General features: G+C 46.5%; 1 protein-coding gene and 1 pseudogene across 1 annotated transcript in view; one reads left to right on the top strand and one right to left on the bottom strand.

The window, feature by feature from the left end:
* The window catches only part of LOC105871915 (KRAB domain-containing protein 5-like), a 162,572-nt gene that overhangs the window by 42,034 nt on the left and 101,006 nt on the right, over positions 1-19,532 (top strand). The gene's annotated exons all lie outside the window — the stretch shown is intronic.
* Positions 12,145-17,869, bottom strand: LOC105871918 (myotubularin-related protein 5-like; annotated as a pseudogene).

Here is a 19,532-nt window from a genome sequence, read left to right as displayed (position 1 = left end):
TCATTGTGAAAGGCTAAGAAGTTGGGAAGTTTAACTATGGCTGACGTACTAATAATTTACGAGTATGTACTTTATAATTTTGAGAAGCATAGGCTTTGTAATGGAATAATTTTCCATGTCTAAAAGCATTATTAACTAACAGATCTGAGTATTTTTACCTCTGAAATAAGAGCCTAAAGTATTATATATAATCTTAAATTCATACTTAGTAATTAATGTCTTAGCATTCTATCTTATTTAGAAATGATCTATTTTGAATGAATATCCATCATAAATTTAGCTTAGCAAAACTGAAGGGAATAGTTACCAAAAAGTTGAAAAATATTTTTATGTAAATATATAATGAAAGTTATTTTTATATGTTCATGTATAAGCTTTCAGTCCATTTATGTCTGTTTTACATAATTCATTGTTAACAATTATGTTTGTATAATCTCTTGAGACATTAGACAAATATAATCATCATCTCAGGTTGAATTTTTTGTTAACCAATTTTTTGTTTTATATTTCTCTGTTGGAAAAGTATCATAAAAGCAAAAACCTTAACGTTCAATATGTGCATATTTTGCTAATGTTGGGCCGTAGAAATGTACAGCCCGTTTGGGAGAGAGACGACCGCCCAAAAAGACTCAGAGTCCAGAGGCTTGATGCAAGAGAGCAAGAGGATTTATTTCCAGCGCAGCGCAGGGGCTAACAGCATCACCGAGATGGGGAGGCTGCCGCGCCGAGGCTCTCAAGCTTAGGGTTTTTTTTTTTTTTTTTTTTTTTTTTGAGACAGAGTCTCACTTTGTTGTCCAGGCTAGAGTGAGTGCCGTGGCGTCAGCCTAGCTCACAGCAACCTCAAACTCCTGGGCTCAAGTGATCCTTCTGCCTCAGCCTCCCGAGTAGCTGGGACTACAGGCATGCGCCACCATGCCCGGCTAATTTTATATATATATATATCAGTTGGCCAATTAATTTCTTTCTATTTATAGTAGAGACGGGGTCTCGCTCTTGCTCAGGCTGGTTTTGAACTCCTGACCTTGAGCAATCCGCCCGCCTCGGCCTCCCAAGAGCTAGGATTACAGGCGTGAGCCACAGCGCCCGGCCTAAGCTTAGGGTTTTTATGGGCCAAAACCACAGGCAGGTGGTCAGGGAGTTTAGGGTGGGGAAATTCCAGCGACCCTATCTTGTACAACCAGTTGCACAACTATCGGCACTTAGGGGAAGAATTAACAAAAGAACAAAGAAAAAGGAGAGGGTAGGGTCCTAATTACCGGGGTCCTAATTACCTAAGAGCAAGCATGGTTACAGAAGCGAAAAGCTGGTTAGGCTAGTTTGGGGCCTTACACTAACAAGTCAGAAGACATAGTTGTTTTTATTAAATTAACAATATTTAACTAGTCATAGTGAACAAAATATTTACTCACGTGAGACGAACCTGAAAAATATTTGGGTTTGTTTAATTTATGAGCATTCATTTACCTTTCAGTGAATTTGGTACCATGTAGGCAGTATACAAAGACGTGTATAAATATATACATTCATGTAGACACAATATATAACTTAACATATGGACACATGCATGCATCTAAAAGCCAAAGAAAATGAGGAATTAATTGTAGAGGGGAGTAGAACTTTATCCCAGAGAGGAACCTGTCCACACTCAAGTCTTAGGGTTCCATGAGGGAAAAGCAGTATCCTGCCTAAAAAGGAGGAATCTGTTTCTTTCAGGGACCGTTGACATTCAGGGATGTGATCATAGAATTTTCTGCAGAAGAATGGGCTTGCCTGGACCCTGCCCAGAAGAGTTTGTACAGGGATGTGATGTTAGAGAACTTCAGAAACCTGTTCTCCCTGGGTGAGGATAAATTCAATACACAATTTTTATTCCACATGAATAAGGAAGGATTTCGTATCCTTCCCTTCTAGAATGTTTTCTGGGAGTTTCTGCTTTATATGAAAGAGTTTCATATCCTTGTTTCTGAGGAAAACTTGGGGATTTGTTAGTATAGGAAAAACTCTTCAGGATGTTTTATGTTGACAATTAGTCTTAACCTTTCTAGAGCTGATCTGTATCCTTCACTCTAGATTAGTGGGAATTTCAGAAATACAGTGGCATAAAATATTGTCACCTACACCATAACATCCCATTTCCACCATCAATTTTTGATCGACTAGTATGGGATTATAGACCTAAGCACTCAGAAATTTAAAAACCTTCCTAAATATTCTCAAGATTCTATCATAAAATGATACTTTTTGATTAATTTTCTAATCTCCTCCATAACATTTTCTCTTCTGTACTAAGCAAAGTACTAGGTTGGTAATTGGAGAATACCAGCAAGAGTGATATGTTTTTTCTAATAAAACAGGTCTTGTTTTCTCTAAGCCAGACCTGATCCTCTGTCTGGAGCAAAGGAAAGAACCCTGGAGTGTGAAGAGACATGAGACAGTAGCAGAACACGAAGGTATGTGGAAGTGAGGGAAGGGGATGACACAGGTGTGAGGTCCAAAGGTCAAGGAGGAAGCCAGACCTTAAAATGTGTTTGGGAAACTCTTCTGGGAAACTCTTCTCCAATGCAAAGGGTTTCTGAGCAGCCTGTGTTTCTTTGTCTTGTTCTCACATATGGGCATCCGTGTTTCTTGTTCTTTTTTTTTTTTTTTTTTTTTGCGATCACACAAGTGGAGGTTTATTTTCTGGCTAGCCAGGGTCCAAGCCCCAGAGCACCAACGCAGTGGCCACTCTTGCAGGCAAGGACCCCGACCAGAACAACGGCATGCCTTTTATCCCCATGGTGCACAAGCTGCACACAAGCTGATCACGCGTGGATCATGCGTTGACCTTTAAAATGATTGTTTGCCCACTATTGCCTTTTGAAATAACTGGCGGGTTGGTTGCCCTCTATTGCCTGATGGGCCAGTCGCCCGTGTTCCAATGACCTCATCCCATAATTCCCCATACAGTGGTGTAGCAAGCAAGCAGTGACCACAAGCAAAGGTTTGCAGTTAGCTCATTGCCCCACCCAAGTAAATTCCCGACAATTGGAAAAATTCCTCTGCCCTTCCTCTGCCCTACATTCCCCCCTTTCTCTAGGTAGCACACGAGCACTCTTGCTCGTCCTCAAGGTCTCTTAGGTGCTCTAGTTCTATAGCACTTGACCATAGCTGCTGATATTGTTGTAATACTAGTAGCTGGACAGTGTGTATCCGTTATTTTACAAATGTTACTAGTCTATTAACTACACAAGACCCAAACGTGAGGACTAAGAGTGATATAATGAGTGGGCCTAGTAGGGTAGATATCAGCGCAGTTAACCAAGGGGAACTGTTAAACCAGGACTCAAACCAGCCTGTTTGCTACTGGTATTCTGGTTTGCGGCAGGCAAGCCCTTCTCTGACCTTAGCCATAGATTCTCTAACAACTCCCGTATGGTCTGCATAGAAACAGCATTCTTCTTTGAGGGTAGCACATAGTTCTCCTTGCTGGAGGAATACTAGATCTAACCCCCTCTGGTTCTGGAGCACTACCTCGGATAGAGAGGTTAGTGACTTTTTTTAGGTGTGAGATTGAATCTTCTATCCTTACAATATTTTTATCAACAGCTGCCCTTAGAGTATTAAACCCTCTTTGCTGCATTGCCAGAGAAGAGATACTAGTTCCTGCTCCTATTGCCCCTAAGCAAAAAAGAGTAGCCAGGGTTATGGCTGTGAAGGGCTCTCTTTTTCTTTCAAAAATTAGGTTGGTGACTCTTCGCCCTACTATGGCCTCATACATTGTCTCTTCAGTGTGGTATATTATTTTTTGGAACACTAACACCATTATACAGTAATCTTTAGACCCATGTAAGGTTATGGGGTTGGTGGAGGTTCGGGGCGGTAAGTACAGCTGTAGGTCTCCATCCCAAAAACATTAGACCCACAACAACTAACCCCCACCGCGACCCGTCCGTGTTTGTCACCCAGTTCAATCCTTAGATGCCACAACCCCAGTCTAAGTCTGTGTCAGCAGTCCTGGGCTGTCACCGCCACGCAGGTCAGTCTGGTCTTCAGAGGATTCTTTGGGTCTGCAGTCGCTTTCCATTGGTCTTTTTCTTTGTCTTGTTCTCACATATGGGCCATCCGTGTTTCTTGTTCTTAAAGTATCTAAGGACTTGAGTTTCCCTTCAGTGATCTCCCTTTGAGGTTACAGTGAAAACCCAAGTCTTGTTCATGGCTAATAAGGGACTGCAGGATCTATCTGACTCCTCATCCACTGCTACTCAGGACATGGGAATATCTATGTATGTTTTGAGAAACTCTATGTTAAACCACTATTTAATTTCCCTTTTTGCATCTGTCTGCAATGTGTGAGTGTAGTGGTGATATCGGTATTTGGTGTAGAAATTCTGCAACACCACAAGCAGAGGTTTTATGTTTTCTGCTTTATGGTTTCCTATCCTGTGGAAGTATTACATGTGATTCTATACAAATTGGTTCTCAGTAACATTATCAAACACTAAGTATCTCCATATATACAATAAAATGAGAAGTTATTTTACTTCTAAATTCTGGTTCCAGTGCGAACTCTGATTAGTAAATTAAACTTTTTATGCCAACTTTTCTCAACCTTAGTAAAGTTTAAGATACTCTGCATATTTCTTAATTCAGTGTCATTGGGAAGCTTAGAACAGCGTTGAGCATGTGTCAGCCTCCCCCTTGTTACCTTATTTTTTGATATCTATCATTTTATGAGTTTCTCTTGTTTAGTATGAAGCTCAATGGGACTGTGCCATTCATATTTATATGTGTGGATGCATATATGCACACACATAAATATGTGTATATGTTTGTTTGTGTGTGATACGGACTTTTTTTTACAAATAAAAGTATAATTATATAATTATTGTATACAGTGTAATGACTTGATATATGTATACATTGTAAAATGATTAATCATGTTAACATATCTAACACTTGACAGTATTGTTTTGTTTTGTTTTGTTTTCTTGGTTGTCAGAATACTTAAGGTCATTAGCAAATTTTTTTTTTTTTTTTTTAGACAGTCTCGCTTTGTTGCCCAGGCTAGAGTGAGTGGCATGGCATCAGCCTAGCTCACAGCAACCTCAATCTCCTGGGTTCAAGCAATCCTGCTGCCTCAGCCTCCCGAGTAGCTGGGACTACAGGCATGTGCCACCATGTCTGGCTAATTTTTTCTATATATATTAGTTGGCCAATTAATTTCTTTCTATTTATAAGAGAGATGGGTTCTTGCTCTTGCTCAGGCTGGTTTAGAACCTCTGACCTGGAGCAATCCGCCCGCCTCAGACTCCCAGAGTGCTAGGATTACAGGCGTGAGCCACCATGTGACTCCATCTCCATGTGACAACATCTCCATTTTCTCCCACCTTAGGCCGTGGCAAACACCTGTATACTTTCTGCTTCTATGAGTACAACCTTTTAGGTTCCCATGTGAGGGAGATCATGTAGTATTTGTCTATCTTTTCCTGGCATATTTCAGTTACCATAATGTCTTGCATGTGCATCTATATTATTGAACTGGCTGAAAAATCTATTTATGACCGAATGATCTATTGTGTGTATGCATATATATATGTATATATCTATGTACATCCTATTTCTTTATTCATTCAGCAATCCAAAACATTTAGGTTCTTTCCATGTCTTGACAATTGTGAATAATGGTGCAGTGAACATGGGAGTGCATATATTAATATTTATTGGAAATTGATTTTATTTCCTTTGGTTATACACACGGAAGTTGGCTTGCTGAATTGTCTTTTTTTTTTTTTTTAAAGAACCTCCATACTTGTTTTCATAATGAATCTACCAATTTACACCTCATCCATAGTGTACAGGATTTCCCTTTCTTCGCATCCTTGTCAAAACTTGTCTTTTTTGATATTAGCCATCCTAACAGGTATGAACTAATAGTGCATCATGATTTTGATTTGCATTTCCCTGATGATTGGTGATGTTGACCACATTTTCACATATCTGTTGGCCATTTGTGTGTTTTTATTGAGAACATACCTATTCAGTCTTATGCCTAGTTTTAAATGAGTTGTTATTATTATTACTGCATTTTCCTTTAATTTGTCTGAGTTTCTAAGATAATTTGGATATTAACCTCATATAAGCTATATGGTTTACAGATGTTTTCTCCCATTCCTTAAGTTTTCTTATTTTATTGTTTGCTGTGTAGAAGCTTTTTGGTTTGATGCAGCCCAACTTCCTTATATTTGCTTCTTTTTTTACACTTTTGGTGTTATATCCAAGAAATCCATTACAAACATCAATATCAAGAAGGTTTTTCTTATGTTTTCTTTTCATATTTTTAAGAATTCATGTTTTACATAAGTTTATTTTAAGTTAATATTGTGGGATGATATAGGAAAAGTGGTCTAATTTTATTCTTTTGTTATGGATATCCAATTTTTCTAGCACCAATTATTGAAAACTATATGTTCTACATTGTGTATTTTACTGCTCTTGTCAAAGATTGGTTGACCTTGTAGGCATGGATTTATTTCTAAGCTGTCTATTTTGTTCCATTGGTTGTTGTGTCATATCTAATATACACAGTATTATGGTTTTTTAATATAATATAGTTTTTAAATGTGGTTTGACATCAGAAAGTATCATTCTCCTACCTTTGTTCTTACTCAAGATTACTTTGGTTATTCAAAGTATATTGTTCTTCTATAAAAATTTTAGACTATTTTATTTTTGTGGGAAATTCTATTGGAATTTTGTTAGGGCATTTATTGAAGCTATAGATCACTTTGGTTAATATAGTTCTTGAACAGTATTCATTCTTCCAATCCATATACACAAGCTATTTTTACATTTATTTGTATCTATTTTTACATTTATTTATATCCCTCATCAATATCTTATATTTTGAAATATAAAGCCTTTTTTCCTCTGTGGCCAAATTTATTGCTAAAAATTTAATATCTTGCTGCTTTCATAAATGTGATGTTTTTCACTTTTTTATTAGTTTGTTGTTAAATGTATGGAAGCACTGTTATTTGTATGTTGATTTTTTTTTTTTTTTTTGAGACAGAGTCTCACTTTGTTGCCCAGGCTAGAGTGAGTGCCATGGCGTCAGCCTGGCTCACAGCAACCTCAAACTCCTGGGCTCAAGCGATCCTTCTGCCTCAGCCTCCTAAGTAGCTGGGACTACAGGCATGCGCCACCATGCCCGGCTAATTTTTTCTATATATATATTAGTTGGCCAATTAATTTCTTTCTATTTACAGTAGAGATGGGGTCTGGCTCTTGCTCAGGTTGGTTTCAAACTCCTGAGCTCAAAGGATCTGCCCGCCTCAGCCTCCCAGAGAACTAGGATTACAGGCATGAGCCACTGTGCCCGGCTATATGTTAATTTACTATTCTGCTCATTTATTGAGTGAATATTTTACTTTAAACAATTTCTTTGTATACCATTTATGGTTTTCTGCATATAAGGTTATGTTATCTACAAACAGTGACATTGTAACTTCTTTGTATTCTATTTGGACAGATGTTTGTTTTTCATTTTCTTGTCTAGTAGTTCTGGGTAGTATTTTCAATACTATGTTATAATAGAAGCATTGAAAATGGGCACAATATAACTTGAATTTTCCTCTATGCATCTGAAAGAGTTAACACCGCTTTTTTTAAGCCAGTTCCAGCAGGTAAAGGTCTTCCCTTCTTGGGTACCCAGGCTGATGGATCTCCTCTGGGTCTGCAGACTAAGGGGTTGCAGCTGGGTCACATTCTGATGCTGGGCATGCAGAGAGGTCGGCCTTTAGTGTGGACCTGTTACCAGGGGCTTGGGTAGCTGTGAATCCTGTCTTATTCATGAACCGACTGGATTGCCTTCCGGACATTGATCTGTAGGGGAGACACTTGCGGTTGGGTCTGCCTAGGGTGGGCCTGATATCAGGTGTATGGGTGAGTGTGGCTCCCACTGAGGATGTGAGAAGTTTGCCCCAGGTCACTGCCTGGGTCCCTTGGTGGGAATGATGGCCAAGGACTGTGGCCAAGAGGGATGGAACTGAGTCACCGAAGTGCTTCAGAGGCCACAGTGAGTATTAAGTTCTGTAGGACTTTTCCATGACCACAAATGGTCATGTCTTCTCAGGTCTCTGGATAGGCAGCACCACTCCAGGCCATGACTGGGAGAAGTGGGAGGTGCCTACATAGTCACTTCATAACTCTCAGTGGCACCAAGTTGAGTGGGCCAGTTGCTGTTCTCTAGCCAAGACCAGGGTTTCCCACGTTTGCCACACGAATTACAACCTTTCCTATTAAAATGACCCTCCTTGGTCCAGGGCTTTCTCAGGGTTTTACAACCTTCTCTCTGGATCCTGAAGCTCTCATAAAAGCACTTTTTAGATGTGGTCTCACTGTGTCTGCTAGGCTCATCTCTAATTGCTAGACTGAAATGATCCTCTCACCTAAGACCTCTTAGTAGGCAAGGTCACAGGTGTGAGCCACTGTGCTGGGCTGTCTTAAAGGCACTTTTCTCATAGGTGGCTGGCAAATGTTGGTTGCTATGGGGGGAGATAAAAAGCAGGGGGCTTTTCTTCTACCATCTTGCTGATTTAACACTCTGTATGTTTTCACTTTCTATTTTGTTCTATATTACACTTTCTATAAATTCTCATTCAAAAATTCAGAACTGTAAGGTAGAATTTCACATTATGTAAGAGGTAAATTAGATAATTCATAGGTATCCCATATTTACTTGAAAATTTCAGTTTACTGCAGGCAAAAAGGAATCATTATAATTTACATCTATGGCCATCCCACCCTGTAAGCACCTATTCTTGTCTGATCTCGGAAGCTAAGCTGGGTTGGGCCTGGTTGGTACTTGTTTGGGAGAATTTTCATCCACTTTTTTCAACCTATATCTAAATTATAACATATCCTCACATGTTTATTTTACATAGCAGTGACTCTTACCATATTTTACAAAATTGATGTTTTTACTTTATTTTCAAATATAAGTTTTTCTTTGCTGCCAAAGATTGAATTAGAGGATTTTTCATTTTTATAAGAATAGCATCAACAGAACAATAATATAAAATTATCTTTAATATTTTTAAATGATGACTAAAATTTTCTGATTAGATATTTTTACTAATGATTGTAATACATTTTCTGTGAAATTTTGTTACCATATGTAGCATGCCAGTGATTCAAAATGTCTGCACAAAATGTAGTCACAGTTGAACATTGTAGTTATCCGGAAAAAAATCATTTTTACTGGTAAAGCAATGTTTCACACAGAATTTTATGTCTCAGCATTTCTTTTGTTCTTCTTTTGCAGTCCATATCACTATGTTTGTTTTTTAGACATCGGGGTTTTTGTGTGTTTGGTTTCAGTTTTGTATTAAAATTTCGGATGAAATTGCAACACTTCTAAGTCCATGTTAGGTCAAATAAAATACGAATGCACCAAGTATATCAGAAATGACATGTGGGTGTTTGTCCCCGTAAACTACCCCAGGTGTCTCCGACTATTCTGCACGCTCCTTTCCCGGCCGGTTTCGGTCCCCGTGCTGTGGGCGCGGTCACGACAGTCTGGGTGCGCGCCGGGGTCGGTCCCGCGGGAGAGGGTCGCGGAGCAGCGAGGGGCTGGGGGAGACGCCAGGAGAGGAGCGGCCGTGGCGCTTGGTGCGGGTCCGGGGACGGGGCTGCGCCGCCCGTTTGCCCGCGGTCGGTGGGCCCTTCACGTTGGCGACCGTCACACTCCTACGTGTGCCGCCTGCTGTTAAAAGAAAAGGTGATTTTTAAAAGACACACCTAGGCTAGTTATCTTTCTAAAAAACTTGTTAAAAACGTAACATAAAACTTACCGGCTTTAGTCTTCTTAAGTGTACGTCTCATGAGCGGTAGGTATGTTTTTGTTGTCGTGCTCAAGACCTCTAAAAGTATTACATGTTTCAAAACGAACACTCACTGCCTGTAACAACTGCCCGTTTTATTTAGCCTGTCTCAGCCCTTGGGAAAGCTCGCGCTCCTTCAGTTTCTAGATTTGACTGCTTAGAATACGTCCTGTGCAGTGCGATCCTGCACTCACGTTGTTACCAGCTAGTGTCAGTTCACAGCATAGTGTGCTGGCTTGTCCTTACAGAATTTGGCAATGTTTTCTTTCTTTCGTTCATTCTTTCTCTTGCTTGCTTGCTTTTTCACTCATACTCTCTCTCCTCCTTTCTTTTCCTTTCCTTTCCTTTTTCCTTTAATTCATGGTGTCACTCTGTCTCCTGTGGTATAATGCAGTGATATCATAGCTCACTGCAACCTCAAACACCTGGATTTAAGTGGTCCTCCTGCCTCAGGCTCCAGAGTACCTGGGACTGCAGGCACACACTATAATGCCCAGCTAACATTTCTATTTTTGAAAAAACACAGTTTCAATGTTTTGCTCAGGCTGGTCTTAAACTACTGGCCTTATGCAGTCCTCCTACCTTGGCCTCCCAAAGTAGTAAAATTACAGGCATGAGTCACCACACCTGGCCAAAGATTTTTATTTGTAAGGCTGAATAGTATTCCATTGTCTTTATGTGTCACATTTGTTTTATCTGTTCATCAGTTGAGGGACATCTGGGTTACTTATGCCTCTCACATGTGAATAATAGTGCAGTGAACATGGGTGTGCACCATCTCTAGCTTCTGCACTGCGTACTTGGGATAGATGCCCAGGATTGGGATTTCTGGGTCATATGTTACTTTTTATTTCTAATGGTTTGAGTAATCTTCATATATTTGTCATAGTGTCTTCATCATTTATTCCCATCTGTATTTAGAGAACATTCCTCTGCATCTTTGACAAACTGTTTTTTATATTGCCTATTCTGAGTGTGAGGTGAAATTTAACTGTGACTTTGCATTGCATTTCTCTCAGATTTCATAATGATGAGTATCCTTTCAAATGTTTGTTGCACACTTGTATACCTTTGGGAATATGTCAGTTCAATTCTTTGTTCATTTTTTAATTGAGTTATTCACTTGTTAAATTTCAGTTTATGTATTCTGAATGTTAACTCCTATCATATGTAGGACTTACAGATATTTTCACCCATTTGTTAGGTGGCATGTTCACTCAGCTGAATGTTTTCTGTGATGAGCAGGAATTCTGAAATATGATTTAGTCCCACTGTTCTGTTCATTTGCTTCTGCATTTGATGTCATATCCAAAGCAACAATGCTAAGACTAATGTCATGATCTTTTGCTAAGACTAATGTCATGATCTTTTTCCTATATGTAGAGTAAGAGTTTTATTACTTATATTTGTTACATTTTAAATGTTTAAGCCATTTAAAATATATATATATTTTTTTGAGAGGGAGTCTTGCTTTGATGCCCAGGCTAGAGTGAGTGCCATGGCATCAGCCTAGCTCACAGCAACCTCAGTCTCCTGGGCTCAAGCAATCTTTCTGCCTCAGCCTCCCGAGTAGCTGGGACTACAGGCATGCGCCACTATGCCTGGCTAACTTTTTCTATATATATTAGTTGGCCAATTAATTTCTCTCTATTTTTAGTAGAGACGGGTTCTCGCTCTTGCTCAGGCTGGTTTTGAACTCCTGACCTCAAGCAGTCCACCTGCCTCGGCCTCCCAGAGTGCTAGGATTACAGACGTGAGCCACCACGCCCGGCCTAATATATTTTTTATGTGGCGCAAGGGATTAGTCCAACTTCAATTTTTTTCATATAGATACCCCGTTGTCAACACCATTTGTTGAGGATACTCTCTTTATTTCCATTGGGTGTTCATGGTCTCCCTGTGAAAGATGGTTTGATCCTTTACATAACATTTTATTTTGGGGCTTCTCTATTCTGTTTTGTAATCTGTTTATCTGCCCTTTTTTTTGTTTGTTTGTTAGTTTTTTCTTTATATAGACTCTCGTTCTAGAAACAATTCACCTGCGGCCAGCCAGCCGGGGCCAGCATGCTGATGGTGCTGGACTGTTTACAGGCCCATCTTGGGCTGTACCATGGCCACCTCCCAGCACGGTGCTCAGCCAAGATGCCAAAATAAGTTAGAGCTGGCGGGGCAGGGAGCAGGGGCTGTACACACAAGTGCTGGAGATTGGGGCCTCAATACTGTCGAGGGCCGGAGCTATAAACATGGCCGGGGCAGCCCTGCCCACCCCTAGTGGTCTGTAACAACTGGAAGCAGAGCAGCCCGAGTGGGGCCGGGGAGCTCAGGCGTCTGACAGGCAGATCTGAATCCGGTCCACCCACTGCTGGGCTGAGGGCACATCCTGGGCACAGAAGTTGTAAACGCGATGTGCCGTCTTCATGTCAAAGAAGGCCTTCTCGTCCACAGTCTACGGGGCGCCCATGGTGGGTGCGCCTGGTGCCACAGCCTCTACCTCCGCCAGGTCGATGACCCCCTTGCACTCTGTGTCCACAGGTGGTTGTAGTAGCGCAGCTGGTGCTTGGTCTTGTCCAGCACGAACCAGCAGGCCTTCCACGGCTTCATGAAGGCCCCCTTCTTGTACAAGGTACCTTCATAGGACCTGTTCTCACTCTCAGCTGTCTGGAACTGGCTATACAGGGTGCTGGTGCTGCGTCGGGCAGCGTGGCGGGAGCTAGATGCTGTCGAGCCGCTGCTCTGGTTGCTGTCCAGGCTGAGACTCAGGGTGGAGCCCACAGGCCCCTCCTGCAGGTAGACACCCAGCGAGCGGCGGTGGTGGGGCACGCTGGACACTAGGAGGGAGCTGGGGGTGCCATGTACATCTGGCCGGCATTCGAGGCGCTGTGCAGCCTTCACCCGGTCCCAGGTGTCCTTCCAGCGCTCAGAGGGTCAGCCCAGCTCTGTCTCTAACCGCTGCAGCTCCTCCAGCAGGCGTGAGATGGCGTCGGGCTGGGCTCGGGGACAGCTATCGTAGCAGGGCCACACTACACGGCGCCTGCTCTGGGGAGCACCTCCATCAGGCCGTTCCTCCTCTGGGGACTCGGGGGGCCCCTGGGCCAGTTCCCAGTCGTAAGGGGGCCCCTCAGCCAGCGTCTCCCCAGTGTAAAAGTCCCACACCTTCAAGTTGGACACGTTGCTATAGGGCTGCAGGACCTCTGTGTCCTCAGGCGCATACATGTAGTTGTAGAACACGGATCTCCTCTTGCTGAGCCAGTCCACATACTCCCACACAGAGCTGCACGCCAGCTGGCCCCTGCGCTCCCCCTTCTCGTACAGCAGCCCCAGCTCGATGCGCTCATAGTCAGAGTTGAGCAGGAGGGTCCGGAAACGGCGGGACACGTGGTGGTAGCCAAGGAACTTGAGGTAGAACTGGCTGAACTCAAACTCCATGGGGAACTGCAGGTGGATCTGGTGCACACAGTCCAGGAACTGCAGGAACACGGGTGTGAAGCCTCTGCGCTGCCCAGCGAGGGTGTGGGCCCCGCGGTGGCTGAAGCGGTGCCCGAAGGACAGCCACTCCTGTCCACCAGCAGGTGAAGCCCTCCAGCGTGCGGTAGAAGGGGTCTGGGAGCAGCTGCACCAGGGACACCACCTGGGTGGTGATTTCCTAGCCGTCCTCCAGGCTCACCAGGACGGAGGAGCCCGAGTCCAGGAGCTCCACCACCAGTACCGACACCTGCAGCAGCTTGTGGATCTGAGTCAGCCACTCCGAGTCCTCCAGCAAGCGTAGGAAAGAAGCCGGGCTGGGCTCAGCGGCTGGGCAGCCTGGGACACACGCCTTCAGCAGCTTCTTGAAGCTGGCCTTCACCTGCCTTGCCTCAAACACCTCAATGGGCACCAGCTCCCACTGCTTCAAGGGGTCTGGCCGCACACCCTGAGCTGGGCTTTGTCCCTAATGAAGTAGAGTGCTGCATGCTGGGGTCGCAAAAAGCCTGGATCAGAGGGGGCCCCATTGGCCTGGGGGGGAGCCCACGTTGGCACTGAGCCCACTGCTGCACCCACTGGCCCGGACACTGCCCCACTTTCCTCGGGGCGCTGTCCGTCGGGAGGCCGAGGCTGCCATGGGGTTGCACAGCGTGGTGGCCCTGGCTCTGGGGCTGGGCGCGTGACTGCCCATGTGGGCCAAGGAGAAGCCGCTGAGCGTGTTGCCTCCTAACGCGTTGGCATAGTGGGGCATGGAGCTGACCACGGCCTGCAGGTACTTCTGCTCCAGACTGCTGGAGTCTGCCTGGGACTGGCCTGGAGAAGGCGTGTTCTGGGTTTTCAAGAGGCCAACAACGCCTTTGCCGTGCAGGCCCCCAGAGCGCAGCAGCACAGCCTTGGAACGCCCACTGCGCCAGCAGACCACAGGGAAGCGGTTCTGGTGGTAGCAGCGAGACGCGCGCTGCAGGGCATTGTCCTGGACACTCTGGGCACGATCAGCAGCCCTGGGTAGCTGCGGCAGATGGCGTACATGCGGTTGACTGTGGAGACACGGAAGGGCTCGGTCTTGGCCCGGCTCAGACTGCTGTTCAGGGTGCCCAGGCCGAGGCGCTGGTAGTCTCGGCAACAAGCCCTCTACACCAGGTTGCTCATGGTCATGCGGTCTGAGGGCTTCAGGGCTGAGGACGGGGTCAGCGTGCTGGGCTCCAGCTCCTCTGACACTGAGATCTCATCCTCCTGGTCCTCGGGGCGGCTGACCCCGGTGCTCCCAGCTGGGGGGGTTGTACTTCTTGCGGGTGACGTACTGCCGCTCGATGGTCTTCTTGGCGTTCTTCATCAGGTTCTGCAACAAGGTTCTAAGAGAGGGACCTTGTCCTTGGTGGTCCGGGATGGCCGGCCAGGGGGTGGGCAGAGCTCAGAGTGAATTCGAAGGTGTTCCTGATATCCGGTGGGTACCGCAGCTTATGCAGCTGCTTCCGGAAGAGCTCGGCACTGTCAGACCCCACCTCCTCTTCAAAGGCCATTTTGAGCACCTGGAACGTGCAGGAGCGCAGCTCCCGTCCTGCAGGAGCTGGTCCACGTGCATCTGCACGCTGATGCGCTTCTCCGTGGTCAGCGCGGCCACCGGGAAGGAGCAGACCACCACCTGCTCCCACACCAGCAGGTCAGCGGGCATCCCAGTGAAGGTGACGCAGTACGTGGTGAAGAAGACGGTGCCCTTGGCTGGGAGCAGGGCAGGGCCCCCGCCATTGCCACGGGTGCCCTCCTCTCGCCCGTCGGGCAGCAGAGAGACTCGCAGACCGTCCAGCACACACTCCTCCCCAGGCAGCAGGCGCAGCCGCAGCAGCTTGGGCTTCTGGACGGGGGCAGCCTCTTGCTCTCTCGGTGCACGGCCTCCAGGGTCTCTTTGTGCATCTGGACGATGTCTGGCACCATGACATGCAGCCCCTTGAGGTGGTCGCTGGTGACCCCGCTCTCTGTGCAGACTTTGTCCACAAAGCGGTTGATGAAGTGGACCACAGCCCCGGCCACGTCGCAGGTCTCCGCATCCTCGAAGCCGCTCTCTGTGTCGTAGCTCTCGGCCAAGCTGCCCGCCATGCTGTTGGTGACCAGGCTGTTGCTGGCGCTCTCCGGGTCGCCCAGCCCCACGCACTCCCGCAGCAGGCGGCTCTTGCTGCTGTCCAGGGCCAGCAAGAGGTAGCTCATGTGGTTGGCGTAGTGGATGGCCTGGCTGAACCCCATGCTCTCCTCCTTCTGCACCAGCTCCTGCTGCTTCTCACGGCTCATGGTCAGCCACAGGCGCCGCTACTCAGAAGCCACGTCCAGGGCAGAGCGCTCGTCCTCCTGGGAAGGTGCCTCCCCAACCTCCTGGGAGGGGACTGGGTCCTCAGCGGTCTCCAGATAGAGGGTTCGGATGTGGGTCTGCACGTCCCCATAGAACATGGCCTCCCAGAACTGCAGCCTTCTCCATACCATGTGCTCCTGCACACAGCTGTATGCAAACTGCGTCACCCCCCGGGCTCAGCTTCCGGCAGAAGGCCGTGACCAGGGGCAGCAGGGCGGCTGCGATGCCATGCTCATGCAAGAGGTGCAGTCCTACAGGGAGTAGTTCATCATACGGATGACGAAGTCGAACTGCTGGTGGTCAAGGACTGCACGGTTCTGCTGCACGTGCAGGTGCAGCTCCTATATGAGGCAGCGGCGGCTAGCTCACCCCTTCAAGGCCCTCAGCACAGCCGGAAGCAGCTTCTTGGCCTCCAGCATCTTCCCCGCAAACACGTAGGAGATGCAGTTGCGCACAACCTCCAGCCAGTGGGCGCTGTTGGCCTGCAGCCCGCCACAGCACTCCAGGATGGCAGCCATGGGGGGCCCAGAGGGCACCGTGGTCCTCCTCTCTGCCTTCATGGCTGGCGGGGGCCCGCCCTGCATTTTGGCAGCGGCCTGGTCCACAATCCACTGCACGGTGCCCTCATCCAGCCGTGGGAAGGGCTGGGGTGCGCGGCCAGGTGGCTGGCCTCGCCCGGCCTCTGCGCCTTGTGCATCGTCACGGCGGGGTACGGGTTCTCGTTCTTTGCTCTGCCAGCTCCTGGACGAGGCGCAGCACGCGCTGGGGGTGGTTCTCGTTGGCCGTATCCGCGCCACCTCATGGGCCACCAGCTCATCAAACAGGTCCGTGGGGCGGTATGGGACGCCCCGCTCCGACACAGCCGGCGAAGGTGCCCTCCAGCACCTTTATCAGGAAGTCGTCTTCCAGCAGCCCTCGCTGGCCCAGGAAGGCTGCCTTGTGGAAGCGGATGACGGGCTCTGGGTGGATGCGCACCACGTGCAGGCACCAGCGGTAGCCCTGAAGCAGCTGTGCGAAGAGCTGCAGGAAGACGGCGCGCAGCTCCTTGTCCTCCATCTTCAGGGAGGAGGTGGACGTCGCAGGTGGGGGGAAGGCGAGGTCGGCCAGCTCGAGCTCTGGGTCCAGGACCATGCTCAGAACACTGCGTCTGGCTCTGCAGTGGCTCCGGCAGAGGTGGAATGTGCACACACTCGAGGACTGTCACCGTGCCTCCATCAAGATCCACAACTATCATGTCCAGCAGCTCCTGGGTCTCTGCCTGGAAGGCGGCGTGGACCCCGTTGAGGAACGGCTTGGGTGTGCTGAGGACCTCGAGCAGCTGGGCCGGCAGGATGGGCACAAAGGTGAAGCTGTATCTGAGAAGGAACAACAATGCCAGGAGGCCCCGGCAGGCGTCTGAGAGTCGCTGGTAGCTCCGAGACAGGAAGAGGACCTTGTGCTCCGTGAGGGCGGCACAGAACAAAGACAGCACGTTGGTGATGCCCAGCTGGCGGAAGAGCAGGGCCATGCTGCAGCAGTTGACTGGCAGCGAGTCGGCCAGTGGGGTCTGTATGACCTGCTGGTCACCAGCCCCCAGAGAGATGGTTCTTGCTCCTTCCTCAACAGGAGTTGAGAGTTAGCTGCACAGGACAGACGGGCAGAGAGACACAGTTAGACACACCTAGCTCACGACAGCACAAGGCAGGGAGCAGACAGACAAGCTGTGAGCCCCCAGCCAGGGGCACAGTGCACGTCAACAGGTTCCCAATCACATTCTCCAGATGAGACCCAGGCTGTTCCTGAGCACCTCCACGTGGTCCAGTTGTGACACCAGCACCAGTGTCTTCGGAGCAAACAGCAGGCTGGCCGGGGCGGGCGCTGTGGGCGACAGCCTCTCCCGGCCTTCCTCATCCACCGCCTCCTCCCTCTCCGTGGTGTCCTCAGCACGCTGCTTCCTGTATGGGCTCCGCCAGCTCCCAGAAGGTCAGACGGGCGCAGTAGTGTCACTCGGAGTTGATGTCCGTGAGGACAGCAACAAAGAAGGTCCGGTGGATTCCTCTCAGGACACAGCTGCCACCCGCTGGGCTGGCAAAACAGCTGGATCCCCTGGGGGAAGGGGTTGTCCTCCCAGTCCTTCTCCGGGAAGCGCTGCAGAATCTGGCCCTGGCCTTGCCCACTCCTGCGGCCCAAACACCACCTGCACGAAGTAGTCCGCCAGCCGCGCCATGGCGAGGGAGGCAGGGCGACGCGCTCACGGCCCGGCCTCCGCGCTGGACCCAGCAGCCCGGACGCCCCAGGTGCGCTTCGTGGCAGCGGCTGCGCCCAGGGATCGCGCCGCCACCTTTCCAGCCAGCCGGCCCGCCCCTGTTTGTCTGTCTTTATGCCAGTATCATATTGCTTTCATTTTTGTAGGACTGTAATACTTTTTGAGATCGGGAAGTAGTATCTTGGTTCTTCTTTGTGAACGGTATTTGGTTAGCCATAGTTTCGAAGTAAATTTTAGAATTTTTGAAATACTTTTGCAATGAAAGGTGCCATTGGGATTTTGATAGAGGTTACATTGAATTTGTCTATCACTGTGGGTATTACTGGCACGTTAGTAACATCAAGGAATCCGATTGTTGAGCAAGAATATGTTGAATAGTATGTTTAATGTCCACATCTTTTTTGGTTTGCCAGGTTTTCTTCTGCTTTTCATTTCTAGTTTCATTTCATTTTGGTCACAAAGCATGCACTGTGTGATTTCAGTCATCTTAAATTTGATTAGACTTGATGTGTTCTAATACAAGATACAATGTGTAATTGAAAATAATGTATATTTTCATGCTTTTGGCTTTAGAGTTTTTTACATGTCTATTAGGTTTAATCGGTGTATAATGCCATTTGAGTTTTCTGTTTTATTATTGAGCTTCTATTTGATTTTTGTATTCATTATTGAAAGTGGGCTCTTAAACAATGACCGTGTTGCCATGTATTTCTTCTTTCACTTCTGCCAATATTTGTTTCATATATTTGAAATCTCTACTATTATTATATACATGTGATGTATATATTATACAACACATATGATATATGTAACCTATACATGTGTTTTTAGATTAACGTGCACCCACCCCTACATATATATTTTACTGTTATAGATATCTGTAAATGAACTCATTGTATCATTTTGTAATATCAATCTTTGTTTCTCATGACACTTTTGAGCAAAAGTGTTTTTTTTTTGTTTTGTTTTTTTTTTGGGAGATAGTCTTGCTGTGCCACTATGACTAGAGTACTGTGGCATCATCTAGCTAACTGCAGCCTCAAACTCCTCAGCTCAAGTGATATCCTTCCTCAGCCTCCCAGGTAGCTGAGGCTGTAGACACATATCATGGTGGCATCCTTATTTTTATGTTTTTAGTAGAGAGAGGGTCTCACTCTTGCTCATGCTGGCCCTCAAAATTCCAGAGCTCAAGAGATTGTCCTGCCTCAGCGTCCCAGAGTCTTAGGATTACAGGCATGAGACACCGGATCTCAACCTAAAGTATATTTTCTCTAATATAATTATGCCCAGTGAGCCTACTTGCAGTTACTGTTTTAATGGAATCTATTTTTTTCTTTTATTTTCAGCCTATTTGACAGCTTAGAGCTAAGATGAGTCTCTTATAGACAGAATATTATAGAAACTCATTTTTTCTTCTTTTATTTTCTAAAGTATCTTTAAATCTTTTTACTGTTTTTATTAATGACTAGTCAAGTGCAGTACTAAGAAGGGCAAAAGTAGTAGAAGAGGAGTTTAATCTGTAACTGATTGTGAACAATCAAATGAGATAACTCTCTACCTTCGGACAAGCTAACACTCATTTATTCTTAATCCATTCAGCCATACTATCTTTTTTATATTAAGG

Source organism: Microcebus murinus, chromosome 13, assembly GCF_040939455.1.
Source record: "Microcebus murinus isolate Inina chromosome 13, M.murinus_Inina_mat1.0, whole genome shotgun sequence".
Lineage (NCBI taxonomy): Eukaryota > Metazoa > Chordata > Mammalia > Primates > Cheirogaleidae > Microcebus > Microcebus murinus.
The sequence above is the reverse complement of the archived record's forward strand: the minus strand, read 5'-3'. Positions and strand labels throughout refer to the sequence as shown.